We start from the raw sequence: 25,217 nt of genomic DNA, 5'->3' as shown, positions 1-25,217 counted from the left end.
GGTATTGTCATATTGTTATCTTTATAAATTTTATTTTAGCCATCCTAATAGGTACGTATTAGTACATCAGTCCAGCTTTAATTTGAAATTCCTTAATGACTAATTATATTTTTCGTGTGTATAGTTGCTTTCAAGTATCTTCTTCAGTGAAGTATCTGTTCACATATATTGCCTGTTTAAATTGGTTTGTTTTTTCACTGTCAAGACTGCAGAATTCTTTATACATCCTGAATAAAGCGTTTTGTTAGGTATGTGATTTGAAACTGTTTTTATTTTTGGTGTGTGTGAAATCTACAGATTGTCTTTTCACGTCCATAACAGGGTCTTTTACAGAGCAAAGGTTTTTAATTTTGATAAAGTTCAGTTAATCATTTTTTATTAATCATTATTTTATTGTCATAAATAAGAACACTTAGCATAACTCTAGGTCACAGAGTCTTCCTATGTTTTCTTTTTAAAATGTTTAATAGGCTTATGTTTTACATTTAAATAAATCTATGATTCACTTATTTTTTATATATAGTATAAAGTTTAAACTTCATTTTTTTGCATATGGATGTCTGATTATTCCAGCAATATTTGTTGAAAAGGCTATGCTTTCTCTATTGAATTGCATTTGCAACTTTTTCAAAAATTAATTGACCATATTTGTTTCCATTTCTGCATTCTTTATTCAATTCCATTGTTCCCTGTGTCTACACCACATAGCCTTGATTAATGAAGCTTTTTTTAGGTCTTAAAATCAAGAGTCTTCTAACTTTGTAGTTCTTTCTCAAAATTATTTTAGCTCTTCTATTTCACGTCTCTTTCCAAATAAATTTTAGAATCAGCTTGTTTATATTTATAAAATACCTTCTGAGGTATTTAGAACTGAAAAACACAATAATGTAAATGTTTAAATCACCAAAAAGACTCAATAATAGAGATGACATATTAAAAGATCAGTGGGGGGCTTCCCTGGTGGCGCAGTGGTTGAGAGTCCGCCTGCCAATGCAGGGTACACGGGTTCGTGCCCCAGTCCGGGAAGATCCCACATGCCGCGGAGCGGCTGGGCCCGTGAGCCATGGCCGCTGAGCCTGCACGTCCAGAGCCTGTGTTCCGCAATGGGAGAAGCCACAACAGTGAGAGGCCCGCGTACCCACCCCCCCCAAAAAAAAAAAAGATCAGTGGAATTGAAGGTAGATTAGTAGAAATCATAGTCTAAACAACAGAGAAAAAAGATTGAAACCTTCTGAGATTTTAATGGAGATTGCATTAACTCTAAAGATCAGTTTGTGAAGAATTGGCATCTAAATTATACTGAGTTTTCCTCTCCAAGAACACTGAGATAAAATAAAAAGCTGCAAAGTCACTCGAAGTAAAATATCCCATAGGGATCTCTAATTTATGTGGTAGTTGTCATATGTATTATATATACATAATTTGAAAAAAAAATCAATGTAATAATTTTTGCTTTCAATAGTCATACATATTTTAAAAATTGTAAAAGGCAAAATGTAATCTATTACACTTACACAGATAGCTGCCGTCTTTGTTGCTCTTAATTCATCCCTAAGGTTCCAGATTTCCCTCTTTTGTAGTATCTTTTCCATTGAATAAGCTCCTTTGCATCCTTTTAAAGCATGTTTATGGATAACAAATTGTCTTAATGTTCTTTCATCAGAGAACATATTTCACTTTCATTTCAGAGAGATCGTTTTGCTGAATAGAGAATTCTAAGTTGACATTTGTTTTTCCTCTAAGAACTTTAAGAAACGCTGTTCTACTCTCTTGTTGCCACCACTGATTTTGATTAGAAATCTGGAGCCATTTGAACCATTTTCTTCTATGTGCAATGTATTGTTTTTCTCTGTCTGCTTTTAATTGTTTTCTCTTTATCCTTGGTTTTCAGAAGTTTGATTGTAATGTGTCTGGCATGATTTACTTTAAGTTAATTCTGCTTGGAGTTTGCTGAGTTTCTGGGATCTACAAGTTTATGGGCTTTACCAAATTTGGAAAGTTTTCAGCTATTGTCAATTCAAATATTTTGTCACAACCTATCTCTTGTGTCTTCCTGTTGAGTCTGCAATGACACAAAAGTTAGAACTTTTGATATTGTCACACAGGTCCCTGAAGTTCTGTTCATTTGGATTCAATCTTTTTTCTCTGTTGTTTAGAACTATGATTTCTACTAATCTACCTTCAATTCCACTGATCTTTTCATACGTCATCTCTTTTATTGAGTCTTTCTGGTGATTCAAACATTTACATTTTTATGTTTTTCAGTACTAAAATTTCCACTTTTAAAGATTCTTCTTCACTGACAAATCTTCTATATTTCCATTCATTTGAAGACTGTATTCATGGTACATGATTATAATGCATAATTTAAAGCTATTATGAGACTTTGGGTCCTGTAAAAATCTCTTAAATAACTTTTTTTAAAGCAACCAATCAAACTGGTTTGATTCAAATCACAAGTCCTGACTTACTTTTTTTTGAATTGTGATTCTAGTGACAGTTTAGTTTTCAAAGCCTTTGCTGGCCAATTTTGGTTGGTCCAGTATGTGAAACAACCAAGTTTCACACTGCGGTTGGCAGTGATCCACACATTTGTTCAATCTTCAAAAGTTTTGCGTTGTTGATTCTGATCAGTTCTACACATGGGTAGTTCAAGGAAGAGCCCAAGACTTACACATATGTATTCAAAGCATCTCTTTTGTCTGTCTGTCTGTGATCTTCTCCATACTCCTGAATTCCCAGTGTCCTCCTTCCTGCTGCTCTGGTTAAAAACCTGAGGATTTAGTATCCCCATTGTATTGCACATTTCCCATGACTGGGTCAGTGTTGAAGCAAAACAGCAAGAGCAAAGAGTGTGGAACTGTTCCTGCTGCCACCACCCACCGTCTCCCCTCCCTGCTGTCTCTGTTGCTCTCAGGTTTTCACCAGGGTTTGCCGAGCACAGTGCCGGAGGAGCCAGAAGAGTTTCATCCTGCTACCTCCTATGCCACCATCTCATTCCTTTGTTGAGAACCACTGCTTTTTCTTACAACATTTCTGTCTATACCCATGTACAAATCTTGGAGTTACGAGAGTCTAATCAAGAAGATACAGGAGAAAAATGAGCATAATATAACAACAAAAGCACAGAGCAAAACATAACAACAAAAAGAGCAAACACAAGCAGGTAATTTATCACCATATGGCCCTTTTTTGTTTTAATTTCCCTACTCTATCTGCCTGCTCTCATTTACTGCACACCATCCTCTAGCAGCTGCTTGATTTCCTTCCATGATTTTTACTAATAATCAGTGAGCAACAGTAGCTAAATGTGCATACTCCATCTTAACTGAAACTAAAAACTTCTTGCACCAACAATATATAAGAACCGCTGAGTCCAACAGACTATCATGAATGGCAGAAGAGAGATGCATGTCAAGAGAGGTGAGAGAAGAAAGCATTATTGTCAGCATCTGGGAAAGGATACTCTGTAGTCCTGATTAGAGTTCCAGATTTTGATTACTGAAATAAAGATGGAAAGTCATTTCCTTAGAGATGGCATTTGATACTTTCTTGACAGTCAAGGTTACAGAATGCACTAATTAAAAGGGAGAAAGAAAGCGATTGAAAAAGAGGGAGAGAAGGAATTCTTCTACATGAGAGGTTTGAAGAGGTAGAGAGGATTATTATATATGGGAGATTCGAAGAGGTTGTCAAAGATATTTCTCACATCAATATTTTTTCTTGTAAGTCTTATTTTCCTTGATGTATTATATCTTATGTTCTTTTTTCAAAGCAGGTTTAAATGTATATATATATATATTTATACATATGTATAAAACATATACATGTATTTTGTTTAATTTGTGGAACTATATTAAAGCAAATATTGGAAAATTGATTTAGGACAGTAACTAGGGAAGACTAAGAAGAGACCACAATATAAAAAGTAAATAGTTAAAAGAAATTATGAGTGTATGATTAAATTTAAAGTCATAATCAACAGTTTCAGTTGCTTGTTTAAGCAAGTGTTGACTCAGAAGATGGTGGTAATATGAGATGAGGGTTAGATGCTGTAATAGGTAAATCAAGGGAAAGCCATTTTGGTGTCAGTCTTGTCAGGGAGAAAGTTATTGTCATGTTCACTAAACATGCACAACCCTAAGAGTCAAAATACCCCAATATCTCATACTCAGGAACCGTCAGAAGACAACTGATCCGAAATAATGTAGACATCTGAATTCTATTGGCAAGGGATGAGCCCAAGGACAAGAGGCCATTAAGTTGATTAAAGCAGGAGGATGTTTTTTATCTTCATTTTAGCTTGACCATTTTGACAAGAGTGTTAGGAATGCCCCAATTGAAAGGGTCAATACTGAAAGGAGGATAGGCAGTCAGGATGCATGGCAACAGTCTTTGACAGAAGGGGAAGAACTGTTATCTAATGCAGTTTCTGTGACTATGAAAGTTGGGCAAAATGTTAATAGATGTTTAGGCATCCTTAGAGTGGATAGGACATGGTCCTTTATTGTACGCAGGTTATTGGTGGTTATGGAGACGGAGGAGTTAGGGTGAATTTCAGATTTCCAGTTTGTGAAATTAGCAGATAGCAACTGTTGAGACATAAGTGGGAGTCAACATCTACCAAAAAAAAGTAGGCACTGAGAGAACCAAAAGTAAGTGGTGGGGTAAAAGAAGGAAAAAATTGTGATTTTATTTATGGATATTTCAAGATATTTTTCAGCCATAAATTTTTGATGTCCAGTAGGTAGATGGAATTGCAGGATGAGATTTTCTACCATGGAATCTGGGAGTTCAGTTCCAGAATCAGGAGTTTATAGTTATAGGAGAGTCACATTCTAGAAACGTGAGTTACAGAAATGGCTCTGAGAATAGGGCAATTGTTATCCCAGATAGTGGTGGCAGCATAATTCTCCATTAACCTGGCTTCTTTGAGGTACCAAGGTTAGATGACACTGAAGGTGCTTTAAGTAGAAGTGCTGAGGAGAGGTAGACAGAATTGGGTGCTATGAGTCTCAGTGTGGTGTTATGAATTATAATAAACAAAATCTGATTTTGTTCATACTGCACAGAACATAAATCTCCCCACAAATGTGGAAGTATTTTAAAGCATTTGGAATTATTTCTGGTGAACTATTGTCAATTCATTTTTTATCATCCACAACCAAGGGCACAAATAGAATGATTTTGACAATTTTTTTCCTTCTGAAAAAATAATGGTTCAAAAAATTTGAGGATTCATTTCAAAAAGAAAGAAAGAAAAATGGGGAAAAAATTTGTCTTTAACTTTTTACCTGAGTTTTCTACTTTCAACAACTTTAATGACAGTTTCTATCATTTCCTCACAAAACGCTGATTTTGAGCTCTTATCTGGGCAAATTAGATATAACATTAAAATTTGAGCCATGAAAGCACTCGGAATTATTTCTCCCCAAAATGATGCAGCTGCTCAAATTTGAATTCAATATTACATGTAAACTAAGTCCCATTCAAATATAATATGGATTTTAAGCAAAGAAAATTTTCATCACTGAATCAGGATTCTGCTTCTCCATTTTGGAAATAAACATTGGATGGAGAACAGAAAATTGTCTATGAATGAGCTCATTCTTGACAAACTTCTAATAAAAGGCCTTACGATAAGATTTTCTTTAATACCTGAAGTAAATCTCAAGTATAAATATCTAGCCAATTATTGCTGCTGGAGGATTTTGTCAACAAAATAGTTTAGGAAGAAGTAATATGACAATTTCCACTATACACTGGGGGAGATGAGGAGTAATTTAAGATACAATATTGTTTTATTATCTCAGAAGCCTCATGACTTTGGACTCCTCAGATTGAAGCCCTGAAAGGAAATGTAGAAATGATTAATACCATCAGCTGGTCTTACGGAGCTTGATGATAAGAAGTCATTTTTTCAGGAATAAAGGCAATTGATTATCTTTTAGTCAGAAAAAAAAAAAGTGACTATGGTATTTCATATATTTACGTTTTATCTTCTTAGAGGAAATGCAAAGTTACTGTGTACTAATGTTTATCAATAACGTGTAGATACATTTGATATTGGTATTATGCCTATCTACTTTCTAAATTAAATAGCTCATTTCTTCTGAATAGTGGGATCATGGAATTAGTGTTGTCTTTTTCGTGCCATTCTGCATTTGCTTAATTTCTATCAGTCAGAATGTACTCCTTTGTAATTAAAAATATATATATAAATTTAAAGATTACTGGCAGCATCATAAGAGATGCCAGCCACAGAGAAACTTTAAAATATGTGAAATACTTTGAAGGGAAGCCTAACCCACAGAAAATAAACTGTTCAATTATAGAATTATATTCCCACAGTGAGCTTATTTAGGTAAGAATGGTCTCATTTATCTTTTCTGGCCCATCAAACAAACTTGACAAATGTACGATGACTAAACAAATACCTATGAACTTTTAAGAAAAAGTCCTATTTCAATAGTTTTTGTTTAGGTGAACAGAGGAATTTTAACACAGTTCATCAAAATTTAAATCAAAGTACCTTCTTTTATAGAAAAGATAACTGATATCTAGGTAGATTCACTTACCTTCACAGAAACATAGTGGGAAAGATGGAGCAGATTATTCCAACTTCAAACCCAATGGTCTACCCACTTCCCCACAACACATTACTTAATTAATAAGCATTTACTTTGCTTAATTAATAAGCATTTTACTTACTTAATACACATCTGAGAATCTGATGTGTACAAAGTTCTATATGGGACAGTATTTACAGGCAAGAAAGTGCTCTAGACTTTAGAACTCCCAATTACAAGAATTTACATTTAGGGGTTGACCACAGAATTGGTGCTTTATGAAAGGATAAAGAAGAAAATTGGCAAGTCAACCCACATATATCTCAAGCCCTTTCAGAGAGTCTCCCGTAGCTGAAACTGCTAAAGCTTCTGGAATAGCATCAGTGTCATCCCTGTTTCTTACAAGCATAAGGGTAGTTGCTGCAGTTTGAGAAAAAATATTTATTCTACCTAGTTTCTATACTGAATATAAGTCATTCTTAAAGACTGTGAAGTAAATTATGTACTTTCTTTCATATAGCTCCACTGATGAAACTGATCTAGAATAAAATGGACCTCCAATCCAAGGCGCACCCAGTATGAGAAGACAAGCAAATGGCTGTGTCTCGTTTATCTGAACTCAGACTTTATGAAGGCAGATGCTAATTCATCTCTGCCAAAGAAAAACCTCTAACAAAAACACAAACTACGTCAATTGCTAAGTGTTTTTCTCAAAGGTCAGGTAAAAACGACAGGGCTCTCAGAAGTGTTTTAAAGTATTCTTTGCTGGAGAGAGTTGATTTAATTATCTGTAACCTGTCCTCTGGGGACAATTAAAATTTGACAGCACTCTGCAGAGACATATTTTCAGGAAAGGAAATGCTAAAGATACCTTCTTTAAAACTCCTAACACAAAACTGCAAACTTCCATAGTCCCTCAATTTAATTCACATAGTAAGAACAGAACTAGATTTATTACTTTGTTCTTGTTTGTTTCATAAATATCACTCTTTTTCCCCCCCCAGTAACGCTACCAGAAATCCAAAGGATTCAACAGAAAGAAACATTTCAAAGCTAAGAAAAAAGCAGCCATAAAGAATTGAGCTTAATTGTCTTCACAAATCTAATCTGACTGTTCTCATAATGCCTTCTTCCGTGGGTGCCTCTGCCTCAGACCTTTTGTGTCAAGAAAGAAATAATTGGGCTTCCGTGGTGGCGCAGTGGTTGAGAATCCGCCCGCCAATGCAGGGGACACGGGTTCGAGCCCTGAGTCCAGGAAGATCCCACATGCCGCAGAGCAACTAAGCCGTTGCGCCACAACTACTGAGCCTGCGCTCTAGAACCCACGAGCCACAACTACTGAAGCCCGCGCGCCTAAAGCCCGTGCTCCACAACAAGAGAAGCCACCACAATGAGAAGCCCGTGCACCTCAACAAAGAGTAGCCCCCGCAACTAGAGAAAGACCACGCGCAGTGTAAGGCCAACTGGCCCGAGGCAGGGGAACGCAATCAGACTCACAGGTTGCATCAGACCGAGACTTTCCGGACCACCCAGTTTCAGGAACTGACCTGAGGACTTTCCACCCGGCCCAGCCTTCCCGCCTTTCGAGGGGCGGGACTAACGGTCCCGAGACTGATGCAATCGGCACCGGATATTGCCACGATACCCGAAAAGACCACCATATAAGGAATAACCTGTGCCCTCCCGGATTCACCACACCCCTTTCCCGTCTTCCCCTATAAATTCTGCCCAAACCCTAGCCCGGGCGCGACTTCTCTGGCTCCTTTTTCTCGGACCGGTGAACCTCGCCCGGGAGCGTTCCCAAATAAAGCTTGTTTAAGCTCTCCTCCGTCTTTGGTGCCGTTCCTTACACGCAGCAACGAAGACCCAAGGGCAGCCAAAAATAAATAAAATTAAAAAAGTAAAGGAGCCCTCTTTAAAAGTCATGAGGGACACAAAATTTTTTTTTTTTTTTTTTAAAGAGAAAGTAACAACACAGACTTAAGAGTTCAGGTTAGGTTTTGGAAATGATACTTTCACATTCTTGGAGGAGTTCAGATAAAACTATATATCGGTAGTGATTTCAGCAATAACTAGGTGTCATCAGATATGATGAGCTCATTTGAAGGCTGATGTTTAGCTCTTGCGGTTTAATCACTAGAAATTGACGCCAAGATCATGACCCTGGGAGAAAAAAAAGGAAGTGATTTCTTTGCTATTTGGCTTTCAGGAATGGCTCAAATGAGTTTTAATTAGCTTTTAAGGAAGGGCTGAGATTAACTGGGAGAAAGTAGATTGGGCAGATTTTCTCCATGGACTTTGAAATTAGCATTTACTAAAGTGTATTCTATGCAATACTGTCTTTGAAATGTTTGTAATCAAAAAAAAAAAGATTCTATGATCCACTATATTGGTGGAAAGGTGCATTTAAATAAAATTAATATCTTACCTTGCTTTATATTTCTCATAACTTTTTTTCTAGCTAAGTAGGCATTATCACTTTCCAAGAAAGATATAAAATGGGCAATTCTCCAAAATTTATTTGGTCCCATACCCTGTTTATTGCTAACCATTTATGGAGAAGTGTTCTTCAATGTCAACTCTGGAAGGACACCTTTCTAGTTCCAACATCTCCCATATCTTGCGATTGACTCCTGATTGATGTACAATACGATGTTTTTTTGGTTGGAAAGGAGGTATGAGCCAAGTTATTTAGAATGCAGACTTCTCAGGATTTTGGCAGCCTAGTATTAAGGCATCTGTCTAACAGAGTAAACTACTTTTTGCACATATCCATGGTATCAGATATTGGGGTAAGTACTCTTCAAACTGTGAGAGGAATTCAATATGGCCACACGGGTAAGGAAAATGAGGTTCAGGGAGTTAAAGTAATTTGTGCAGCTAACTGTGACAAATCTGGAAATTAAACCTAACTCTGATGTGCCCTCCACCCAGCACTAAAGATGAATATTTTTGGTGCGTGTTTGCATGGTACTTAAACATGTCTCAGACCAGAAGCCCATGTAGATTCCAAGAGAGCAAACCAAGTCAACCTGGCCACCATCATTTTGCTATCAACAGTACAGGCTCATCTGTGGACTTCAGAACACAGCTAAAAAACCTATTTCCAGTCCATTGCTAACCTCACATTACTTATGATTTTGCAGGATATTGAGCTAGATGGTATAGAATAGGCTTCTCGTGCTTGTCTGCAAGAACCAGATACTGTCTCCCCAAGATTCGTATTTACAGTCTAGTAATCTGTATATTTAACTAACTTCCCAGGTAATGCTTTTGCAGGTGATCTTAGGACTGCATTTTAATTAGCTCTGATATGGACAATATGAAGACTGCCAGATACGGCTAATCTAGAAAACAAAACTGGTTTTCCAAGATAATCATTCTGCAGCGCAAAGATTCTGTTGGACACTCAAGAAAACGAGGTAAAAGTCAGAATTTACTAGATTTTCCCACTGTTCTTAAAAGGCTCATGTTGTATCCCTTTCTCTTTAAAAACCTAGCTCAGATTAGGGGAGAAATAATCTGCTACTATTGTTTCTAATTTAATAATTCATTCTTTACAGACTTTGCCCATGTGCTTATTTTCAAATCCATGTTCAATTCAGACTACAAACATTTAGGGGAGTAGTAAGAAATGGGCTCCATGAGGAGAACAAAAGTAAATCAAACACTGATCTTGCATTCTGACATCTTAGGTTGTAATTGGAAGTAGGAGGGCAAGTCACATAAGAAAATAAAGTATGGCAATCTCGTTTTTCTAGAACAAGAGTTGCATTTGATTAAGGGTTTTTTTATTGTTCTGCTTCATGCTTTAAGAAGCAGAAGTATGTACACAAAATGTTGGATTTTTGCACACTTAAATAGAAGGGAACATTCTAAATGAGCAGAGCTGTATACAACCCAGAACTTTTGGATATTAGGACTATTATATCAAACAGAACTTAAAATAACACAATTAAAAATAAATAAATAAATAAAACCAGTTTCTGAATCTCAGAGGTCCCGGTCCATGTACTGAAACTTAGCAAATGTAGGCTTTCCAACAGTAAGAATACCACTTTCTTATTTATCCAGCGAACTTATACCTATGTTTTGATTGTAATCTTATTCTACTGTCCCCATTTTTTCCTAGTTCTTTTCTGTTTATTTGAAGAAACAAAGGAAATAGTAACAGAAAATCACTGGGGGAAAGTAAGATGTTTTTGAATAGACCAAGGAGAAGCCCTGGTTTAGGGTTAAACTAGTCCTTTTCAGCACATGTCATACTGACAGTTCTCTTATTCAGTGTCTTGCAGGGAGACAGATCATATCACAGCATGCCATGGAGGCAAAGAACTGAAGGGCCAAAACAGAGCCCTCAGAAAGGGGTTGAGTTATTGATTTTTTTTCTTAAGTCACATTTCTCTGAAAATGGAGACGTTAGGTTTCTAAGAGGAAAGATGCTTTCAGTTTTATTCCTCCCTGATTTCTCAACACTAGAAAAGAACTAGGGAATGTGATAAGTATTTCAAAGAAAATTTATGCAGATATGCAACCTAGTGGTAGCAATGGGACTAGAACCCACTTTTTCTGAATCAAGTCTGATGTTCTTTATGATTTTGCTTGTCTGTTTGTTTTTAAGAATGCATTCAGTGGGATTCCAATATGTGGTGGGTAAAATGGCTTCCACAGGAAAATAACTATTTTTACTCGTCACACCTTCATTTGGGGGTAATCTCTGAGAACTGCTGTGGAATAGAGCAGTACTTGACAAGACATTAGATAGGAAGTAGAACGCAGAAGTGGAGCATTTTCCAAGCTAGAACATCTTCCTTCCCTGCCAGCTAGAATGGAAGCAACTACAGCTACCTAGGAAGTGTCCTAGGTAATCAGAGAGGGTTGGTCTAGGATCCCTGCTTACCCTGAGATGTCCTTCCTGTCTCCATAGTGATCTCAGAATGAACAACCTTTACAAAAATAGAACAATTCCACTATCCAATTAATACTTGAAGAAAAGCTAAACACTGCATGTTTTCTGTTCATGTCCGTATATGGTAAGCAGTTCCAACCAGGTAACTAGTATGATTGGCAGGAAAAAAAAATGCATTCCTAAGTTCTTATCTAGAGATAATCATGATTGTGAGCATTTTTCTATTTCCTCTAGGATTTAGAACTAAATTATGAAATTGGTAGTATTATACTTCATATATATACACGTACACATATGCATACAAACACACACACACACACACATACACATGTGTGTATACATACAGAGGCTCAGAGATTATCTTATACAGCTAATTAGGACAGAACCAGAATTCCAACTCAAGTTTTTCTGCCTCCAAATCTGTTTTTTCTTCTCTATACCATGATGTTTTCTCTTCAGAAATAGATTGTATTTTGCAGTTTCAAAATGGTGATACACCTGTATTCTGTGCTATATGGCATTCTAATATATTCTAATAATTACCTTTTTATTTTGCTCATTGCTCATCTCTGACTCATGCTCAAAGATTCAGTTTTCACCTGAGAGTTTTGAGTGGGAAAATTATGGTGAAAAGAAAAAAAATGACCACGATTTAACAACAGGCTTGAGGGACTTCCTTGGCTGTCCAGTGGTTAAAACTTCATCTTCCAACGCAGGGGGTATGGGTTTGACCCCTGGTCGGGGAGCTAAGATTCCCACATAACTTGCGGTCAAAAAACCAAAACAAAAAACAGAAGCAATATTGTAACAAATTCAATAAAGACTTTAAAAATGGTCCACATCAAAAAAAAAAAACTTTAATAAATAAATGAATATAGGCTTAAACCCTGGCTACACCAGAAAGTCATAATATAAACATGGATTAATTACTCAAAATATCTTGGGGTCTCAATTTTCTTCTCTTGAAGATAAGAACAGAGTTTCTCTCTTACACAATTTTAATGATTAATATTAATGAGAACTGAAATCACCTAGTATATATCAGGAATTTGAATTCATATGCCTACTCGTTTTATCCCTCATCTATTTTTTCATCTTCTGTATTTCCACTTCTACTCCTCATCCTGTTAGTTTTACATTGGTTTGTACAATTGCATTGTACAATTTCTCATATGCAGATAATCATATCATGCATGAGATATGAGATATCATGCAAGTCCTCTTCTGACCCTTCCTCCTTCATGTTTGACTTGATGGAATTAGTTGTATTTTATTTGTAATTCTGTTGCAACTTTTGTCTTGTTTTAGGGGTGAGCATGTTTACTTGAACTTATTAGACTAAATGTAGAAAATATTGGCTCCAGTTTAGTCATTACTATCACAAGCATGTGAATGACAGATCTTAGACACCAGAATCAATAATTCCCTTCTCATGTCATTTTCCTTCCAGTACTTCCCTTAGTGGGTATCAAAGGCCTGATAATAATTGTTAAATCAAATCCTTTCATATAGGACAGAACAGGAGAAGAAACATTGATAAGGATGAAGAGAGAAGTCTCCCCATTAGAAGTGCACATATATTTTGATTGACAGAGAAGGAACCTGCTAATTGAATGAAAAGACGGGTTTTGTTCCAGGCAAGTGTAATTTTTAAGAAGTATTGTGGAGTCATAAGAGGAGATGATGTGTTTGAGAAATATTGTTCAATGACATTGGAACATATGTTAGGAGTTAGGGGGTGAAGCTTGTGGCAGCATTTTGGGTAGATACAACACAGACAGTAAGAAGCTCAGACAGTCTGGAAACCACAGCTCACCAGTGTTGGCTCATCATTGGAATAACCTGCAACATTTTGAAAAACACAGATTTCTAGTATTTACTCTTTGAATTTATGATTTTGCAGATGCAGATGAGGCCAAACATATATACATACATATATACATGTATGTATATATGTATGTGTATAACATATATATATCATGTAATATATACATATATATCAAGTATATACACATACTCTTTTTCAAGTAGCCAGGGATCACTATTATCAGCCAGGTTTCTGTACTGTTAATGTACATGCTAGAGAATCTCAAAGAATTTTGTGTCAGTGGGAGAACTGGTGATCTAGCAGCACTGTGCATGATACATTGGTATTTCAGGGATATCAGTTAGTTCAGAAAGGAGATTGTAAGAGAATAGTGATTTAAAAAGCAAGCTCTGGAGTCCAAAGGCTGAGGATTTAACAGTAAGTATCATGGGGCGAAGACTATATATGTATAACTTGTAAAGTATATGGCATAGAACTTAATATCCATTCAGCACCCAAAAGGGAGTGCATTACTGGGGTCTTCACAGTGGAGCTGGAGAAAGGAAATATGCTTACGAGATATTTTGGTGGTATATCAGTAGGAGTAAATCAGTTGTCTCAAATTAAATGATACAGCCCCGTTTTATAGCTCTAGAAGTACTTTATTCTATGGAGCACTGAACTAATGACCAGATAAAGAATTTTCTGCTAGCTTTAACTTAGCTCTGAAAAGTCATATCAAATGCAATAAAATTATATTGCATCTTGTATTATTGATATTTGTGTTACTTCCTCTCTTTGAGTTATTTCTATTTTTATGTTCTCACTAAGGCGAGATATTAAAAAAATATATCAGGCAACCCTCTTTGGAAAGTGCATCTAATGAGAATGAATCAGTGAGAAAAGAAATATTTTCTTAAATAGCTTTGAACAAGATCTCAGGTGTGAGCAGGTACTTTAGTTAGTCCAACCACTTCATTTAATATGAATGTAAAGTTAAACCCAAGGAGGTGAAATTTCCTCTCCAAAGTTATATGTTAGTGAAGGGTGATGCTAAATTAGAACTCAAGTCATCAGATGAAAGTACTCCACTATATTATGATAGTAGTGCCTTGGAAATGGCCATACTAGGAGAGATTAGTCTAATATTTTTCTTGTGTTTAATGGGCATTTCTTTAAGGAAGGGAGCAAGTTAAGCAGCAGTCTCACATACTCATGCTTCAGTATTCATCTGCAGCCCAATAGGCCAATAAATTTAATACTTCAGGGAAATAAAAAAGAGCTCCCTGTCAGGAGAGTGTCCTGATACATCCATATTGTAAGTAATATATCCAACTGATATCCCCATTCCTATGGAAGATGGTACAGTCATTCATCATTTATTCATCAATGATTCACTCAGTGTTTAGTGAAAATCTACTGTGTGTAAGACATTTTTTAAAGCAATTTACAGATGAAAATTTAAATAAAGAACAAAGCAGCTTTGGGCAAAGTAGAATGCATTTGAAGCTAGAGAAATTAAGTAAATGGTCACATTTTCAACTACGTAATTTTTAACTATAAATTTTTTTCTTTACTAATATAGATTTAGATAGGAAGGACACATCTACTCATACCCAAACCCAAGAAAAATGTCCTGCTATAGGCTTGCCCTACTGCCATGAGCAGCTAGATAATTAAAGAAAATACATTGCATACAAATGTTTAGATACTAGACAAAAGTCACAGAAATGCTACAAGCCTTGGGACTTCCCTGCTGGCGAAGTGGATAACACTCTGCGCTCCCAATGCAGGGGGCCTGAGTTCTATCCCTGATCAGGGAACTAGATCCCACATGCATGCTGCAACTAAGAGTTCCCATGCCATACTAAGGAGCCCACATGACACAACTAAGGAGCCCGCCTGCCACAACTAAGACCCAGTGCAACCAAATAAATAATTTTTTTTTTAAAAGAGAAATGCTGCAAGCCTAAACACAAATAAAATTTAGGTAAGTTTTATGATTTCTCAATTTATAGCTCAGAAACAATTTTCAGGCTACAGAGAGAGGGAGGATGCAGAGTCTGATAAGCTTACTTTGTAGAGAATACAGAGATTAGAGTTTGGGGGGACTGAAACAATTAGAATTTTCAGTTGACAATACCAGAAAAGAAGGAATTACATAGGCAAAGATCTCCTAAGATTTGAAATTTTGGCTGAATACTGATCTCCATACATGCATAAGATGAAACTACCCAAGGCCAAAGAAAGAACCACTGGAAAGCAAAAGACCATATATTATCAGAATTCACATAAGTTTGGCAAGAGCTGGTGATCCTAGCAGCCAGAGTGGAATGACCTCCTAGGAAATGAGGCATCTGTTAGATTCTTCAGAATGATATTCCATAGTAGTGGGGATAAAAAAAAATCCCAAAATAAAGGCTCTCTGGAACTGCCACAACAAAGGCCAAAGCAAGACTTGAAAGCCTCAAATTGATCTAAAGTTAGCTGACTGTGTGTCAGAACAAAAGCCAATACTCATTAAAGGAATATAACAAAATCCTGTAGGCAATAACATAAAATTCACAATACTTGATATCAAACAAAAAATTATCACGCATAGAAATTAGGAGGAAAATATGGCCAATTACCACGTATATTGGTCAATAAAAACACCAATTCACAATTTAACTCTGCAAATTAGGAATTACAACAGAACTTCTTCAACCTGATAAAAATAAATCGATGAAAAACCTACATAACTGATCAATATTCAATAAAATCCCAACAAAAATCACAGCAAGTTATTTTATGGATACTAATAAAGTTCTTCTAAAATTTATATGTGGAAGGCAAAAGGCCCAGAATAGTCAACACAGTGTTGAAGGAGAACAAAGTTGGAGGACTGACACTATCTGACCTCAAGATTTACTATAAAGCTACAGTAATCAAGGCAGTGCGGTATTGGCAAAAGAATACACAAATAGATCAATGAGACAAAATAGAGAGCACAGAAGTAGACCCTCATAAATATAGTCAGTTGATCTTTGACAAAGAAGCAAAGGTAATACAGTGGAGCAAAGACTGTCTCTTCAAAGACAGTACTGGAAAAACTGATATCCGTGTGCAAAAAAAAAAAAAGAAATCACAGACCTTACACCCTTCACAAAAATTAATTCAAAATGGATCTTAGATCTAAATGTAGAATGCAAAAATATAAAATTCTTAGAAGATAACATAGGAGAAAACCTAGATGACCTTGGGTGTAGTGATAACTTTTTAGATAAAACACCAAAGTTGTCATATATTAGAGCAATAATGTATAGGCTGGACTTCATTAGAATTAAAAATGAGTGTTTGCTCTTTGAAAGATAATGTCAAGAGAATTAGAAGACATGACACAAACTGGGAGAAAATACTTTCAAAAGACATATGATAAAGAACATTTGATCACAATCCAAAATATACAAAGAACTCTTAAAACTCAACAATAGGAAAACAAACAACCTGATTAAAAAAAAAAAAAAAGGGCCAAAGACCTTAACAGAAACTTCATCAAAGAAGATATACAGATGGCAAATAAACTTATGAAAAGAACTCCACATCACATGTCAGTAGGGAAATGCAATTGAAAACATTAAGACACCCCTACACACCTATTAGAATGGCCAAAATCCAAAATGCTACAACACCAAGTGCTGGAGATGATGTAGAGCAACAGAAACACTCATACATCGCTGGTGGGAATGTAAAATGGTACAGCTACTTTGGAAAACAGTTTGGTGATTTCTAACAACACTAAACTTACCCGTAACATACGATCCATCATTCATGTTCCTGGTATTTACCCAAAGGTTTTGAAAACTCTTGTCCACATAAAAACCTGCAAATAGATGTTTAGAGTAGCATTATTCACAAATGCCTTAACTTGGAGGCAACTGAGATGTCCTTCAGTAGTGAAAGGATAAATTAAAAAGTGGCCTATCCAGACAATGGGATATTAGTCTATGCTGAAAAGAAATGAGCAGTAGAGTAATTAGTGGAGTCTGCCAGCTGGGTTGATCAGGAAAAGAGACAGTCAAAGAGAGGCTTGAACAAAACCACTGTCATCCCAGACTGATTATAAATATGCCCCAGGAAGCACCCTCTAAGGAGCAACATCATAAGTTTTCCACCTCAGGGGAAACATGTTACTAAAATGGTCCAGTTAGTGACTAAACAAGCCAAAACAACAACAAGCCTTGGAGTGGAAGGCACTGAAATCATATCCAGATTTGGTGAATAAATTATCTAAAATGTCCAGTTTTCAACACAAACTTTTTTTTTTTTAAAGAGTTAATTTTATTTATTTTTGGCTGTGTTGGGTCTTCATTGCTGCGTGCGGGCTTTCTCTAGTTGCAGTGAGTGGGGGCTACTCTTCCTCATGGTGTGCAGCCTTCTCATTGTGGTAGCTTCTCTTGTTGTGGAGCATGGGCTCTTGGCACGTGGGCTTCAGTAGCTGTGGCATGCGGGCTCAGTAGTTGTGGCTTGCGGGCTCTAGAGCACAGAATCAGTAGTTGTGGCCCACGGGCTTAGTTGCTCCGTGGCATGTGGGATCTTCCCAGACCAGGGATTGAACCTGTGTCCCCTGCATTGGCAGGCGGATTCTTATCCACTGTGCCACCATGGAAGTCCCTCAACAGAAACTTTTAAAGCATGCAAAACAACAAGAAAATGTGACGTATACTCAAGAAAAAATTCTATGGGAGAACCCAGATGTCAGATTTAACAAAAAAGTCAAAGTAGCCATTATAAATATGTTCAAATTACTTAAGGAAACCATCTTTAAAGAAGTAAAGGAAGGCAAAATGAAATGTTTCTTCAATAGAGAATATGAAAGAAAAGGTAGAAAAAAAAAATTTTAAAGCACTAAATGGAAAGTATGGAGGTGTAAAGTAAGATAACTAAAATAAAAATCCACTGTAGGGGCTCAAGAGTAGACTTGAACCGGCGTAAGAACAGGAAAACGAATTTAGACTGGTAGAGATTATGGAATCTGAAAAACAGAGAAAAATAAATGCCAAGAAACTAGTTTGAGAAAAATGTGAGATACATTTAAGAATACCAACATATGCATAATGGGAGTACAAGAAAGGAGAAGAGAGAGAAAGAAACAGAGGAACTATTTGAAAACTAATAGCTAAAAATTTGTCAAAATTGAGAAACAATTTTTTATCTACATACCCAGGAAAGTCAACAAACTCCAAGTCAGTTGTATACAAAGAGATTAACACACAAAGAGATCATTATAAAAATGCTGAAATATAAAGACAAAGAGAAAAATCTTGAAAGTAGAAAGAGAAAAATGATTTACCACATACAAAAGGACTCCAGTAAGATTAAGAGCTGACATCTCAATAGAAACAATGGAGGTCAGAAGGCAGTGTGTTGATGTTGAAAGAATAAATATTGTCAAGACTCATATCCAGCAAAACTATTTTTTAAAGATGAAGGCAAAATAAAGCTTCCCCAGATAAATATGAACAGATACTTTTTTTTTTTTTTTTTGCTAGCAAATCTGCCTTAAAAGAAATATTAAAAGGTATTTTTCAGGCTGAAAGCAAGTGCCCCCAAACAATAACGCAAATCCTCACTGACAAAGGAAAGCATCAGTAAAGGTGACTCTGTAACTATACCAAACACTATAAATGTATATTTCATCTCTTTTCTTCACTGTTTAAAAAGCAATTATATGAAATAATATACCACACTTTCAATAATAGATAAAACAACTAGACAGAAGATCAACAAGTTATTAGAAGACTTGAACATAATACAAACCAACTAGACCAAACAGACATCTATAGAATGCTCCACACGACAACAGATTTTACATTTTCTCAAGTTCACACCGGACATTCTCCATGATAGACTATATGCTAGGCCATAAAATCAACCTCAGTCCATTTGAATAATACAAACTATGTTCTTGGGCTATAATGGAATGCAATTAGAAATCAATATCAAGAAAAAATTTGGAGAAACTGACAAGTAAGTGGAAATTAAAGAAATACTCCAAATTAACCAATGGGTGAAGAAAAAGAATTTAAAAGATAAATCAAAAAAAACCTTGAAATGAATGAAAATAAAGAAACAGTATACCAAAACTTATGCAATGTAACTAACGCATTGCTTAGAGTGAAATGTATAAAGTGTGTATATTAAAAAAGAAGAAAGATCTCAAATCAATACTTTAAACTTCTAAATTAAGACATGCAAAAAAGAGAAAACTAAATCTAAACAATAAATGAAATAATAAGTATTAGAGGGGAAATTAATTGAAGAGAGAATAGAAATCTAATAAAGAAAATCAAGGAAACAAAAAGCTTTATCAGAAAAATAGTTGATGGTAAGTAAGGACATATGATGTTGAACATCATTGCCACCAGGGAATTATACATCGAAACTACAATGAGATGTAATTATATATACCCACTATAAAGGGTAAAATTAAAATGTTTTATAGTTGCTGAAATTAAAAATATACATATCTGACAATATCAAATACTGGCAAAGATGGAGAACAACTGAAACACATTTCTTTCTGGTACAAATTCACAATAATATACCCATTCTGAAAAAAACATTTTGGTACCTTCTTATAAAATTAAAATATACTTCCCATATGACTCAGCAACCCCAGTTTTAGGTCTTTACCCAAGAAATATAAATATATGTCGCACAAAGACATATGGTTTTGTTTGAGTGACATATATAAATGAATGCTCATAGAAGCTTAATTCATAATAGCTGCAAATCACACAGAATTCACATCCCATCAATTGGTGAATGTATAAAAGATTTATGTTATCGATTCATATAATAGAATATATTACTCAGCAATAAAATAAAGAATGGACCACTAATACATGAAACAACATGGATGGATTTTAAATTTGGTATGCTAAATGAAATTAGTCAAACACAAAAGACTACAAAGTGGCTCCATTCATATGAAATTCTAGACATGATAGAAAGAAGTTCAGTGTTTGCCAAGGGCAGAATGCTAGAGTAGGAAAATGACTGCAAATTGGTATGAGGGATCTTTTGAGGTGCTAGAAATGTTTAACGTAATGATTGTGATGGTGATTACATGGGTAAAAACTCATTCAACTCTACACTTATATTTGGTGAACTTTATTTTATGTAAACTATATCTCATTAAAGCTAATTAAAATAGAGAGATAAATTATGTATACTTAACACAGCTGTACAATCTGAGTCCGTTTTCTTTTCCTTTTCCTTTATTTTCTGAATATATAGGAGAGTAAGTCTTCCTTCTTCCAAACCAACGCCTACTCACTATGGAATAGACTTACTTTGTTTTACATTTCAGAGCAGGCTTCCGCATTTCATATTCTGTAACAGTCTACTGACTGGGATATTTCTTACAACTGTTTTCAAAAACAAGGTAAGCTTTATTTTTTTATTTTTTACTTTTTTTGCAGTACGCGGGCCTCTCACTGTTGTGGCCTCTCCCACTGTGGAGCACAGGCTCCGGACGCGCAGGCTCAGCAGCCATGGCTCACCAGCCTAGCCGCTCCGCGGCATGTGGGATCTTCCCGGACCAGGGCACGAACCTGTGTCCCCTACATCGGCAGGCGGACTCTCAACCACTGCGCCACCAGGGAAGCCCGGTAAGCTTTATTTTTCAAAGCATTCAAAGCATGTAAATGATCACATCACGTTAAAACATGACTATGCAGTGGTTTACACATGAGTAAAAACATAACCCCATGGTATACTGCCATAATTTGACTGTGAAGTTGCTCATTATTTTGGTCAAGAGAAAACAGTGTGAAGAGTTTTAGCTCATATACTACCACCAAGCGTATATTTAGCTCACATCAATAACTCATATTAATTTATTCATACATTTATTTTAAAAATATAACATTCAAACGAGTAGAACACACACCTACTGAATATATTTTTTTCAGAAGAGTGTAAGGTTGAACATCACAGATAGAGAATACCATATTTGAGATGACAATTTAAAAAGAGATAGAGTTGTTATTTGAAAAAATTTGAGGATCACTCAAGTAAAAGTTAATAGTGCATATTAAGTTATTTTGTAAAGAAATCAAAGTCCCAATATGAATCCTAAATTTTATCCTAGCTTCTGGCCAGAAATATCTATTACTGAAAACCCAATATACTTTGTTGCTAAGAAAAAAATAAAAGATTTCTTTCTATTCTTAAAATCTGTGGACTCATTTGACAATACTAAAGATGTCTAAACAAATCTGTTACAGCTTTATAAACAAGGTATTAAAAATTGCCGTGGGACATCTTAGATACAAGCTGCAATTGGTGCTAAGGTCTGCTTTCAGAATCTACTTCTGTAAGAAGTAAGGAGGTAATAATCTGACACTGTCTATGTGTTCTCCCACTGTATAAAGATGGGAGGTCTAAACTGGCTCTAAGATACCCCTTAAGAGTGCCAACTTATCCATAAAGCACAGGAGGCACAGTGCTCAGGGCCCATGTTACCTTTAGAGACCATGGATATATTTTAATTTATTTTATATTTGTTTATTTATTTGGCTGTGCCGGGTCTTAGTCGCTGCACACGAGATTTTTGTTGCAGCATGTGGGCTCTTTAGTTGCAGCATGTGGGCTCTTAGTTGCAGCATGTGGGATCTAGTTCCCCGACCAGGGATCAAACCCGGGCCCCCTGCATTGGGAGTGCGGAGTCTTAACCACTGGACCACCAGGGAAGTCCCTATTTTAATTTATTTTAAAATGAAAATTTTACAAAATGAATATATCTGGCTGCATTATAGTTGTCTTTATGCAACACACATATAATTTTATTTATTTATCATCTGATTCCATCTCGATGGTCAACATTTGAGCAAAGTTCACGGATCAGTGAATATTTGTACAAATAACGAATGGGTGCTCTGTAATAATACTGAATCTTCTTAAAGGGCAGGCTTAGAGAATGTCTGCATTCACATGCATACCAGCCACCGGATGGCAAGCAGACATGGGAGAGGGATAGTGGCAGGAACTGGCCTTGTGATACCTAAAACTGAGTTTCATGACCTCCTGGGTTTTACGTGCCAGAAGATGACAATTACTGACTTTGTCCTTGAACTAGACTATATTTTTTTAAAACATAAATTGAAAATAAATGGCCGTTATTGGGCCACTCTTCTTGGTAGTGGAAAAGAATCTTACTCAGGTTGTTAATTATGATTATCTATCCCACCACTGTTTGTTTTGCTCTGAGTGATGCCTCATACAGTGTCCTTTTTGTTCAGACACTCTTACAGGGCTTCCCACTGTGCAGCTCTTAGCTCCTCACCCCACATTGAAACCCAGCCTGTGTGAAGCTGAGATATTATTTCTTCACTATTATGCATAATAAGAATTACAATTTGTTTGTCAATGATTAATTACTGCTTTTCCCAAGAGACAAAATGCTGAGTGTTTTCATATGCTAATATGTGCCAAGCTGCCAGTGCTAACTCATCTCTCTAATCCTAAAACTCACCTTAAGTAAAGGAGTACCAGTGTTTATTGCCAACGTTGTCATTTGCCTGGAAATGAAATAAATAACTAAGAAGGATTTCAATGATAGACCTGCTTTTCAGCTGACAGATGACTCCTTGTTATCAAAAGGGAAATATATGTCAATGTGTGCATTACTTAAGACTCATGAGATAATTGCTTCAATTTGCCTGACAATCTGATAATGTCATTTGCACAGTTGTGAATGGTGTCAACACTGAATGAATGTTCTCAAACGATATTAAAGGTGTGAAGCACGGTTGGAAAAAAAAAAAGACTCATTGAAGTGTCTTCTGTCAGATGAAATCCTAGATAGTTGCTTGCCTCTTTGAATGTCTATGTCCCTGACTTAAATTTGATACTGGATTTATCAGCAAATGAGACAAGAGATCCAAGACTCCAGCTGGTCTAAGACCATGTGTAAGTTTTCAATCACTGCTTTAAATTCAAAGTCCTATTAATTGATATTTTTTAAATGTCCATATAGTGAGTAGGCAAGTACATGTAACAAGCTAGGTGATGCTTGTAGGAAAAAACATGTTTTGAAATCAGACTCTTCTCATCTGGAACCCCAGTTCTACCACTAAGTTTCATGATATTAGGCATGTTTTATTTTGCTTTTTATAACGTTTATAATTATAGTTTTCTCATTTGCTTAAATGAATTTAATACTACCTATTGCTATGGAATTTTATCGAGATTACATGTGCTAAATAGGTGAAGAGCAATTGTTACTATGACTGGCCCAGGTTAAACATTTATTAACATTATTACATGTGCATTTAATCAAATTCTTAACTTTTCTAAGCCTCAATTAGTTCATCTATCAAATGGCTCCAATAATAAATCAGACGTAATGCTAATTTCTTTAAAGTGGTGTGATGGTCACATTAAAAACATATAAATATCTTAGCATATTATATAGCACAAACATGATTTTGGAAATTTTAAAAAAAAATTCTGTAACCAGCAATTAATATAGAAAAATGTTATATTTTTCTCATATGAAGGCATTGACAGGCTTCAAAATTAACTGCAGTATATTTTGCTTTTATTATTCACCTGAGCCGGTGCTAGCAGCAGATTCTGCCTGGAGTAATTGTTCAGATCAGTGGTCTATGGCCAAGGACAGAAGATATGAGACTTTTAATTAATACAGAGCAGAAACCAGAGAGATATAATAGTTGAGGCATCTGCTAAACTATAAATCTCTGAACAGAAATGACTCCTTATTTGACTGCAATTCAATATTTGGAAATTATAGATGCAACATGAAGTTTATCTCAAATAATACATTCTTATTTAACTTGGAATGCAAGCCTACAGTGTATTAATGCATATAGAAATGAATTATTATCATAGAATAAAAAAATAGAGGCTTAACATTTTATTGAATTCATGCATTCATCACTCAGACATCTACTAAAATGATAGTAGTTGACTCATTTCTTTTTCTTTTTAATTAAAACACCTAAGTACAAAAAGAGTGAGAAAGAAGACATTTGCACATGAGAACAGTAAACATGTATTTGGAAGGTTTATAGCAGCTATATCAATGTAATTTTCTTAACAGAAGTTAGAGAATCAGAAGTAAAAAGTGAAATGCTATAAGGAAAAAAAGGGAGATTCACTAATTATCCAGTGGAGTCTCAGGAAATACAGACAAGGATACGTGATCATTGAAGACTAAATGAACCACAGCCAGACTCCTGCTTCTTCTATTCCTCCCCATGTTGGTTTTGATTCAAAGACAAGACACAAAGGAAGATTGAGAGAGGCATAATCAAAAATAAAGGAAGTGCTTAAGTCCATTTCTACTCACTGAAACATGAGATTCCTCTTACCCAGAATCTTCCCCTGCTATTTAGCTCCCAAGTTTCTGAATGCCAGATTTATTGAGCACGTTTTGGAGATTTTGAGGGGTTTTTTGTTTTGCTTCATTTTTGGTTTTTTTTAGAAATTGAATACTTCCATGGGAAAACATTTTAGTATTCTTCCTTCACCCTTCAGTGAATTGTACCAGTTGACAAACAACCACCACCACTGAACCAGAGCTAATTAGAAAGCATTCAGTGATTTTTCAATATAAATCATAATTTAAATATTACCACATAATTAGACATTTGAGGAGTGTCTCCACTATAAAGCTGGAGCTCAAGACAAAGAAGACATAGGCAAGAAATTAGAGGAAATGAACAGTCTTTAAGAAGAAAATCAAAACCTCACATCTATACCGATACGTAATATTTTTAGAGAAAGTAAAAGATATATTTCAACCAAGAAACATGAAGATGACACTATATTAAAGAAATAGAAAATAAGAAAGAGCTCTGGGAAATTAAAAATTTAAAAAAAAACTATGATGTGTTGGATGATAATGTCAGGAAAATCACTC

The sequence above is a fragment of the Stenella coeruleoalba genome (genome assembly GCF_951394435.1).
Source record: "Stenella coeruleoalba genome assembly, chromosome: 20".
NCBI classification, from domain to species: domain Eukaryota; kingdom Metazoa; phylum Chordata; class Mammalia; order Artiodactyla; family Delphinidae; genus Stenella; species Stenella coeruleoalba.
This window is presented reverse-complemented; position numbering follows the sequence as displayed.